This window comes from Durio zibethinus, chromosome 12 (assembly GCF_047325235.1).
Source record: "Durio zibethinus cultivar Kanyao isolate XHJ-2024 chromosome 12, ASM4732523v1, whole genome shotgun sequence".
Taxonomy (NCBI): Eukaryota; Viridiplantae; Streptophyta; class Magnoliopsida; order Malvales; family Malvaceae; genus Durio; species Durio zibethinus.
Window position 1 is genome coordinate 1,964,507 of NC_143173.1, and position 11,221 is coordinate 1,975,727.

Sequence of the window (11,221 nt, forward strand, 5' to 3'; positions counted from 1 at the left end):
ATGAATGGAATTGGCAATCAAAGTATATATCAGCAATGAGGGAACAATGGGGGCAGCGTGTTAGTTACCCAACAGGGCCGAAACAAAACAGCTTTTTCCCGAACCATGACCCAACTGTCTATCAGTCTATCACTGTCGACAAGCAGTCACGAATCTTTGACGCATAGTCAGGACAATTGGTTTTTGTTTTCCTCCAAAGATTTACAGAATCCCATGACCATATGGTCAGTATCCAAAAATCCCACAAAAATTCTCCTACTATGAAAGAATGATGGATTGCATGACAAACCTGTACGTGAAGCCTGAAAGAAGCAGGACACCGGTATATACAGAGATGAATTTTCAATTCAAAACGGAATCCCAAGTTTGATCTTGAATGCGCATAAGACCAACAAAAGTTCAATCGTCTAGGATGACCGAGAATCTCTCTCTTTGATGAGGAGTCGAGCCACAAAGTCTACATCCATGGGTGGCCTTTTGTCACTTAAAATGCTACAAAGTGAGTGTAATTCTTCAAAGTTGGGCTTCTTGAATAGGCCTCTCAGTATTGTGTCAACTCCACCGGGCAAGACATTGTTCCGAGGAGCCCCTGCATTGATTTGTTCCCCAGATTTCCTAACTAAGTTCCCACCATTATCAGGGAGCTGAGAATGTTGAAGAATGTGCAATTGAGGCCGTGAGTAAGACCGAGAGTCCCAATACTCCACACACTCGGTTTCGATCCAATGCCTCAATGGCCTGGTTTATGTACCCATATCAAAGATGAGTTTTATTTCATACTTCGGAGTAAAGCACTTACCATGAATAAAGCAAAGTTGAGCTATTAAAAGACGATATGCCAAGGGAGATGAGGAGAAACAGTTAAAAATAAACTAGTTGGCTAACTTGTCAGAACCAGCCAACTTTTACATTTGACGTTAAAAGTTGACAGTATGCCCGAAAGTCAGATTGTACTCTTGGCATGGCTTTTAAAGTTATCTCCCGATAACTGAGATCCTAGAACTGGTAACTAGACTTCAGAAAACCAAAATAAAATGGTGTTGGGATGGGGGTAGAGGACCAAACGCGAAGGAATTTGCCCATGTGAAAGAATCACATAACATATTGTACTAACTAATTTACCTGAACAATTGCTGGTGACGAAAAACCAAACATCTCGAAGCCATCAAGGCTTCCTGGAGGCTGCAATGGTGGGAGGTTGGTCCTTCCTAGACTATGCCGCTTAGTGATCTCTTGATTCACCTTCTCCCGCACCATCTCCCAGCATCTGGCAGCTGAAACATGAATGAATACTTCAGTGGGACAATGCTCCACAGAAACCTGAAATCAAATGAACAGTTAGACCATGCATGCTTTAAAACCCATAAAATTTAGGGCCATTATTTGCTTAATTTGCTCTAACTAAATTCAATTCAAGAGTAAGTTGGAGAGCAACTTATAAGATAGAATTTGAAATTTTTCTATGGTAATAAAACAAATAATTATTCTTTATACTAGAATGAGGGGGAATCAGGTGCAAGATGATAGCAAGCGCTTAACATAGTAATGTCTAGAAAGTTATAATTACCATCTAAAACAATCAAGTCTGCTGAAGTACAAGAGGAGTAATTTGTTTTCCAGTAGCTCTGGTGGCAAGATTAAGTCAACTCTGCCTAACCATCCACTAATGTTAAGATACATAGCACTCATTCAATTATTTTCAGGCTCCTTGCAAAGATAAACAAATTAAAATCAGCGACAAGCAATTCAACAGCAAAGATAAATCTGTCTATATCTACTTTGAATTTCTTCAATCACCCAGAAATCATAAAGGAATATGAGTACAAAACAGTATGAAAACTTTCTTCGAGCATTATATAAGTTGAAGCATAAACTGGAAAGAGATAAAAATGTCTAAATGATAAGATAGTGGTACAAAAACATAATTGATACAATAATATTTTCAATTACCATGAACAAAGGTCCATCCCTCCCAGCATCAAGAATATCTGAGACGTAGTATGCCATATTTGTTGGATCTAAAACACTTATATACTTAACCTGGCTCTTAAATCCTGCATTAATTAGAATAAACAAGTAAATACATCTAACTAGCCAAACTTAGCATATTGTCATGCATCATCCTTAATTGACCCCAAATGCCACTTACCATTAGGAAAAATGGCCTGGCTGTTACACCATAACTTCCCAGAGAGCACAACTCCAAATTCCAGAGGCTCAACATTACAGTTGATCCTGCGCACTACCTTAGCAATGTGAGGACCTTTCTGCAGGAAGTTTCTGCCCAGATTATTTTGAGAGCAAGATGGCCCTCCTACATTAGTTCTTTCATTGTCAACTAAATTTGCAGGAGCAATGACCCCCATCTTCTCATGTTTATCCTTGTTAGCTTTTTCACTGCCCAATGGCAGCAGATGTTGAAGGTTGCTTTCAATAGTCACCAGATGGTGCTTGTTATTATCCATCTCTCTAGTAGTAGAAGAATCCTGAACGTTTTTACCAGATTCTGTGGTGGCAGAGTCTAAATGACAAGAAATATTCTGGTGATTAGATCCTAACAAGTTGATACCATTTCCAGCATGCTCATCTTTCACTTGTGAATAATGAGATGAACTACTATTCTTTTGTACATCAGGGGAACCGACACTCTTTTGATTCATAACTGCAGCATCAGTTAGAGGAGTAGCTAAGATAGGCTCGATAGTATAATTACATGTGCTCGCTTTTTCACCAGATGGCGCCAACCTCAGTGAAACTTCTGACTGCTTTGTGATAGTATGTTCTTTTGGTCTTTCCGAAACAGATTTCTTTGGTTCATCAGCTTCATCATCACTAAGAAGAATAATGTTATCATCTGCTGGAGCTGAGGGTTTCTTCACTCTACTTTTGCCCTCCAGGCATGCTTAAGTTTGAAGCAGAAAAAACCGGTTCCTCTTTCTTCAACTTAGAATTTTCATCTTTAGATGGCAATGCGGCCTCTAGTAGTTTATTTCTTTGTTGCAATAACATCTGAACAGAGGTCTCAGCTAAAATCAAGGGCTTATCTTTCAACATCTCTTCTCCTGGCAAATCTTTGAAGGAAATGACCGATGACTGTGATTGCACCTCTTTAGGCATTCTTTCCAGGGCATGGAGTAACCTACCACCCAGTATATTGTCCCTGGAGACATATGAACTCAAGGCCAGTCCAAGGTGTAGTCTAGCCCACCTATACACTGCACTTAGTTTTCCTTCCAATGCCTCAACAAGTATATTTAATTCATTTATGTCATAATGAAAGAGGAAAATTTTGGCATCCTTAGCACATGAGCATAACTGCTTTGCATGATTGAGGCATGCATATCTATCAGGGTAGCAACGACAACCTGCTGCAGAAAGGTGCAAATCGAAAAAACATACACTGCATTCTCTGTCACAAGTAGCATCAAAATTACTCTCCATTTTCACAGCCTAAGAGGAGCTGCAAAGAAATTCCCTCCTTAGACGCTCCATCTCAACACGTGTCTGTGGGCAAGAAAAATATTCTAAGTCAATTAAAATCACCCAAGGTAATATAAGCATTGCATATATGCTAATAAGTGTACAAACAAAATATTATCATAAAGATAAACATTACAAGATTTTAGCCTATTTTGAAATTTGAATTGAAAAACATATTAAATTAATTACTAGATAAAATTTATTAATAAACAACATAAAATTGACTTTATGAATACTAGATCCAAATCCAATGCAACCTTATATATTTTGTACAAAATGAATTTTACATAAAATTAAACATACTGCATAATATGGTTAGGGGTCTACACGTACATACACAATAAGCATTGAAGCAGACATGCACGCATTTTTGTGTAAACATGTGCACATAAAATATCAGAGCTTATAATGACAAGCTTATTATCCTCAAATTATTAGTGATTTGGGATCAACAAGTCTCCAGAAATTAGAGCAACCCGAAACCACATAAAAAGTTTATCAAACATTAGAATTAATAGAAGGCAAAATTTCAGTTTAAGAATGAAATTTACACAATTCAACTCTTAGCAATAGACATTCCAACTCAAATCCAGATCATCTACAGAGATTCTGAACTGACTAAATATGAATTCATAAAATCCCACCCTATAAATCAGCCCAAAGACAAACAGTGGACATAATACTTACTTTAAGAGTTTTAGCTAAGACTCCATCCTTTCCACACACATCTTTCCTCCTTAAGTTATCAAAAGTGTACTTCTTCAATAAATTGAGCTCCCAGTGGGCTTTGACTGCTTCCCTTGCTGCTCCTAGCAACAGTTTGTCGTGTGAGATGGAAGTTTTTCCTCCCTGTTCACGGTATAGCTCAATAGCAATCTGTCCATGGGGCAACCAGTCAACAGGAGCTACATTTACAGCCTCCGCGCAATTGAAACCACAGTTGAACCCTGCATGATATGCTCTAGGGAAGGTCAGAACAAACTCTCCAGCATTCTGAACACACCGATAGACAGGTACCCCTTCAGATTTTAGTACGGAAGGGGAAAGCTGAGTTACCTGCGTGAAAGAATGATATTCAGGGCATAACTGGTATTGTGCAGTAATATTACTGTAATTAATCATACATGGGGAAAATAGAAGATCTTCTCTACAAAATTATAATGAATGAACTATAGATTACAACTACAAATTCAATCTTCTGTTCCATGGAACTAGGAATAGTTATTTCAAAGCATCCACTTCATTTGCACCATGAACGTGTACAGATTTGTTATGCATTCAGTCCATTCATTTCCTTTTGAGTAGTATCATAAGGATAGTGAACCAAAGAAAGCACCCTAGCCTCTCTCACATATCCCAAACTGGAAAAAACTAGAGCCAGTATGGGTCCAATCAGGGAATATATTACCTAAAAGTACTTCAGGTAAAACTTTACAAATCCTTCATGCTAGAACCAGCAGCTGGCTCAAACATTTAAGGGGTACAGGCAATAATGATTCCAAATTCAAGTTTTAACATTAAAAGCAAAACAACAGGGACAAAGATCGTCCTTACCAAGCCACCAGCAAAAAGGTTGATCCAAGTAAACATGTTGTTGCAATAAAGAACTATTATAATTATCTGACCACTTAAATTTAAGAAGCAAGAGTATCTTTTGATAGATTTGGTTTCTTAGTATCAATTGACATGCTCCAAAACAATTGGATAAAGTCGCCCTTAGCTACAATTACAAATATAAAACACTATATTACAGAACTTTTAGCTCACCAGTTTATGAAGCAGGTCTGGTTTTTCATCAAAAAGGTCAGGCAAACGCTTTCTCATAGCCTCCTCCAGTTTAGGAGCATCCTTTCTTGGAATACCACACCACATTTTCGGAGCACCCCAATGCATGTAATTCAGTGAGTATAGGTGATGATCTTCAACATGCTGCTCACATCCATATAAAACAAATGAAAAAAAGGAACTAGCAATCATTAGCATCCTTGAATGATCCTTTGATTGTAAACAGCTGCACATAAAATAAAAATAAAAGTTTTGCACATATAACTAATGGTCTTAAATGTGACTTCTAGGTGACTTCAAATTTCGTTAAGGGTGTCTTCCACCATTTTGGTAACAAATGCATGCACATTTTAACATCTGCACCATATTTCAACTTGGATCTGATCACTCTTGAGGTGTACCAACTTCTTAACTATTCTTATTATGCCATATTACATGCATATGATGTATGGCAGAACATACGGGGTCCAAAGTCACCCAAAAAATATATATATTAGAGTCAAGAATTCAACTCATGCAGGGGAAAAGAGGTTTATAGTCCTAGAAGTCTTACCCAACAAAAGAGGAAAAGCACATTCCTACATACAACCAGGGAACCAGAAGCCCAGAAATATCACTGCTTTCATAAGAGAGTACAGATCCAGGAAGCCTGGGAAAGTTATTCAAGTTCCAGCCTGATTTTATGTACTTTTCATCGGAAGCAAATCCAACTTGACCGGGCCTCTTGGGAAACCCACTGCCAAAAACCTCAGTTTCCAGATCAGCTCCATATAAGACCTTAAAAAGAAAAGAAGTATAAGAATTAGCAACTCTTTTTTGCAACTAGTTTTAGAGAGAGAGAGAGAGATTAGAGCAGACAACAAAAAACAATCAGAGCTTGTTTAGCCTAGTTGGAGCTGTAAAAATAATAGTTTTGTAGATGTAAAGCTTTTTGAAAAACTTTATTTTTCACTCAAAACTTCATTGACTTTGTCAATTGAGCTTGTCATTGTGTCTCTTTCTACAATTCCCAATCTGGAACTTCAGCTCCTAGCCTCCATTAACTCATTTTCAGCTTTTACAAAAGCTGAAAGAAAAGTATTTTCAAACCCTCATTTGGCCCAACCATTGCTTTCTGGAGTAGGAAAACAGCTCCAGTAGCTAGGCCAATCCCGCACTAAGTAAATTAATCAACAGAAAGAAACGGTGATAATTTTTCCAAACTTGCAAATCCTACCTCTATTTCTTCAGTTGCTTTCTCCACTATTCGCCAGTATTCACCCTCAATATTCTCAACTAATGGCTCATGGTGCACTGGAAAACTGGTCGTTTTACCTTCCATATCTACATCATTTTCCTTCCTCCTAAAGTACTGGGCCTTGAAATCATCTGCATACTTCTGAAATTTATCCAGAGCAACCTCCAGACCAGGTTCAAACCCAAAACTCTCTACTTTACAAAATCCAGCATCGGCAGACCCTGAGATGCTTCCACTATCAGACCCACAGTCTACAGGCATTCTCACGCATCTTCTCCTTTTCCTCCTCATATTGCTAGTAACTTTTGACATTTTTCTCATTGAGCCACGATTCTGAAGCTTGTCAACCCTCTGTACACGAGTAACAAATCTAGAATTTTCCCACATATTCTTTTCTTTAAGAGGACAAGGAGGCTTCCAAGAAGATGGAGGAACAATGCGACAGATTCCATATTGTTCCACTCTTGGTCGTATACTAGCTATATAGTTCAAAGTATCTTCAAACTCCTGGGGAAACATTATTAAAGCAGTTAAGATATTTTAATTCTCTAATGTAGAACTCCAGATTTTAAAAGTAACGGTAACAAGTATGGTAAGGCAAATTATGTTATTCAAACCAACTCAAATTGTATGCAGCACTAAAAACCTCTTCTGTTGGGAAGAACACAGGTGCATCGTCAAGGTTGGGCCTACATGCTTCTTCTGGACGCCATCTTGCAGTTACCTGTTCCAAACACTAAATATCAGTGACATAATATTTGAAGACAACATTAAAGAAGGAAAACAGAATATCAATTATACAGTAAAAAACTTAACTAAAAGACACTTCCAAGTTATTACTTACATCACGGATGTTGCTGCTACAGACTGATAAATATAAGGACAGTAAGATGGAAAAGATAAAAGAGAATAAAGGAGCAGTGCAAACTGAGGCAGATTATGAAAGTGTGAAAGGTTAAGGAAACTAGGAAAGAGCAACAGAATTTGGAAAACTAACATTTTGGCAATCATTACACTCTGGACATCCACGGATAACACCTTGAGGAAGGCTAAGTCTCAATCGTAGATTCTGCAATAATGAATGCCATATATAAGACTACCAAAATGCAGCATTGTCACAAAGGGGTAGCATATTCTTTTGCTAAAATTTCTGAAATCAGCATCCAAACTTTTATAAAGCAAAATAATGTTTTCCAAAAAAAAAAGAAAGAAAAACAAAAGGTTCAACAAATAACTTAACAAGAACAGAAGAAACTAACTTGATCAAGCTTTCCACAATCAGAATCATCTTCCGAACTGTTATCATATCGACCATAGTTTATCCAAGGTCTACACCTCAGAGGCCTTGTAATCTTTGCGCTTTCACTATTTAACAACTCAGTTTCCTTCTGAACTTGACTGGCATCAGAATTACTTGCAGAGTCTGAGCAGCACATTAGAGTATCATTCTTGTGTTTTTCAGTATCTTGGGCCCCCCTCTTTAAGGTAAAAGATGCGTATGACTCAAAACCTGGTGGAAACAACGGAATATCATCATTCTCTTCTTTAATACAAACTCTCATAAGTTCTGTCCCCATCTGTACCGCTGCACAAGACAAAGGTGACATCGTAAACGCTACATTCTGTATTTGGAAGAGAAAACAGTTGAATAGAAAGATAGGTCTACATTATAGAGAATCAATCCAGCAGCCCAACTAACGGTACCTAATTTGACATCCTAACTATAATTCTGAACTGCCGTAAAAAGAATCTTTATCTGCACAGAAATGCAAAGCAATTAAAAAAATAAATAGACAAACATAATCCAAAAGCCTCATTTCTGTTCAAAATCAAGCCATTGTGTTCTTATAAGATCAGCATAGATTATGTCAACATTGCAATAACATTTACAATAAATTTTAGGTTTTACCCAGACAACCACAATTCAGCATTTAGATAAGAAGATGATGATGCTAAGAGACCAGGATGACTACATTCCAGCATACTTCGTTCTGATAATTGCATATGATACTTGTCTTGACAAGGCCATTTTCTGGCCTATCCTCAGCATGTAGATCAAAGAGATTGCGATCAAATTATATATACTTCAGAAGATTAATTTTTTAGCCTTATTCCAGGTATAAAGTTTTGTTTCACTATGTTAGTAAGGATCAATGTTAAAGTATGTCGCTGAGTCTAACACTTCCAAGCATGATAAATTATAGTTTCATTGCTTCATGCATAAGTCAATCCCCAAATCCTAGAATCATGCCACAGATGAATGCTGAAACGAAAATACAAATACTATCAAACTCCTTCACACATAACAAATATAGTCTAATTATGTCAATCAACATGTTTAATGCCTTCTCATTCTTGATAGAGTTTATTAAAGCTCTGGAAATGATAACACAGGCAAAACCTAAGTGATTTCATCACCTTCAAAATCATGATCCCTTAAATCAGTAATCATGAAATCAAATGTATTAAACTATTGTTTCTAGAAAGTCCTATATAGCAGGAAAATAACACCATTGCTAGCCCTTCTTGGATCAGAAAAGTCATCAACAAAAACCATCAATTGTACATTTTAGGAATTAAAATGCAACAGAAAAAATTGAACATCAAATCCACAAACATATTTTTCAGTTTTTTCTTCTTGATATAAAATCAAATCATGAACCCTATACAGAAATTTACTATATAAATTTCCAGCCAAATCCAAGATTAAACTCATGCATTACTTTCTCTATTAAATAAATTGGACTAAATAATCCTAAACCTTAAATGTCACTATCAAATAATTTGATCAATCATTAAATAATAAAATATAAGCTCATAAAATTCTAATTTCCTATATTGTCATCACAGTAAAAAAAAGAATGCATGCAAAAAAAGCCTAAAAAAACTCCAAAAAATTACATAAACATGTTGTTGATCCAAAAGATTCCTGTAATTTGACTTCACTCTCTTTTTCACTACACCAGATTTTCGGGTATAAAAAACTATAAAAAATTCCTAAATTGAAACCACAACAAAAATAAAAATTATGAAGTGGAAAAAAAATAAAATTTGAATCTAATTTTAAACGGATCTAACCCTAATCCTAACCCTAAAACTTCAAATGGCACCCGATAAGAAAAAAAAAACACCAAATTCAACAGAAAAAAGAGATTACTATTTTATGATAATGATATTTTTCTAAAATTCAGTTTTTTCTCAAGGGTACCCCACAAATCCTAGTATGACCATCAAGACCCCCACCTTCAAAACAAAAAATCAAAGCAAAGAACAACTATTCCACTCCAACAAAAAAAAAAAAATCTTAAGGACGCGGATAAGGGTAAGTATGGAAGATCAATTAATTCATCAATTCCAAAAATTAAAAATATAAATAATACATTGATATTTATAAATTATTCAGATTTGATTAAAATAAAAATCAAATTCGATTTGATTATTATCGAGTCGAATTTGAACTCGAATAATTCAACTTATTAATCAAGTTAAATTTAAATATTTTTATATACAATTCGAATAGTTTATAATTCAATCAAATTTTTATATTTAAATATATTATTATTGTTTTAATTAATAAAATATATTAAATTTGAGATCAAACATAAATAATTAAAATTTTATTAAATATAAAATTAAATTTATTTTTACATATTAATTAAACTTAATCAAAAAAATCGAATAATTTAATTTTTATCTCTAATTAAATTTGAATTAAAAAATAAATTAAATTGAATTTAAATCGAATTTCAAATCGAATTTAAATTTAAATTTAATATTATATCGATTCGATAAATTATATTTTTACAAAAGAAATTACATAATTTTAAAATTAAAAAAAATAAAAATTTTATTATAACTTTTTTTTTTTTTTTTGGGTATTTACGAAGCAATTGAAAGCATATAGTTAAAAAAAATAAAAGTACTACTATTATTTTTAGGGGAGGGGTAATTTGGGGAAAAACTTGGGTAGGATAAGGTGAATTTTTTTTAATTATTGGAGGATAAGGTGATTAATTAAGGATTAATGAAGGTTTATGGGGTGTTAAACTGTTAATTACTAAAAAAAGAAATTTGAGGAGATTTTTTTATTATATTTTTATTTATTTGTTTGATAATTTAAAATATTATATGATATAAAAATTTCACTATATAAAAATAATATTATTTAAAATTTTAATAATATTATATGTAAATTTAATAAATTTTATATTTTATATTTTTATCAATATAAATTATAATAAATAATTTTTATATAAAAAATATATAAATATATAAATTTTAATATGTTATATAATATGATACACGAATCACTAAATTTATTCATAAATAATTTCTTCATAGGCTTGTGGAATGAATGTGAAATTTTTTTTTTTTGTTTGATAAGGATCGGCCGTATTTATAATAGGTAAATTTATTTTATTTTTAATAAATTTTTAAATTTCACAAATATAATAAACTTTAAAAAAAGTCAAAATATTTAAAATTATCAAATATTATATTAATTAATAAATTTATAAGAATTAAATCAACGCGTTCTAATTATAAAATTTAAAATTTTCATCTTCCTCGTATCTGTATAGAATAATAATTCAAAATATTAATACCAACAATTTTTTATTGTTTTTATAAAATAAAATGTGTAGTTTATGGGAGGGCCTGGACTCTAGTTCAAAAGGGCCTGGCCCATAAAAAAATTAATAAAGAATCACAATGTTTTCT

General features: G+C 33.9%; 1 pseudogene across 1 annotated transcript; it reads right to left on the reverse strand.

Annotated features, from left to right (window-relative positions):
- Positions 1-327: 327 nt before the first annotated feature.
- On the reverse strand, positions 328-9,470 carry LOC111295871 (putative lysine-specific demethylase JMJ16; annotated as a pseudogene). The gene is made up of 12 exons (XR_016346802.1): positions 9,404-9,470; positions 7,762-8,087; positions 7,500-7,571; positions 7,149-7,226; positions 6,482-7,009; positions 5,819-6,042; positions 5,248-5,409; positions 4,168-4,536; positions 2,150-3,504; positions 1,951-2,054; positions 1,123-1,320; positions 328-738 (listed from the first exon to the last, which is right to left on the reverse strand). The product of XR_016346802.1 is annotated as a putative lysine-specific demethylase JMJ16 (transcript).
- Between the last annotated feature and the right edge of the window lie 1,751 nt (positions 9,471-11,221).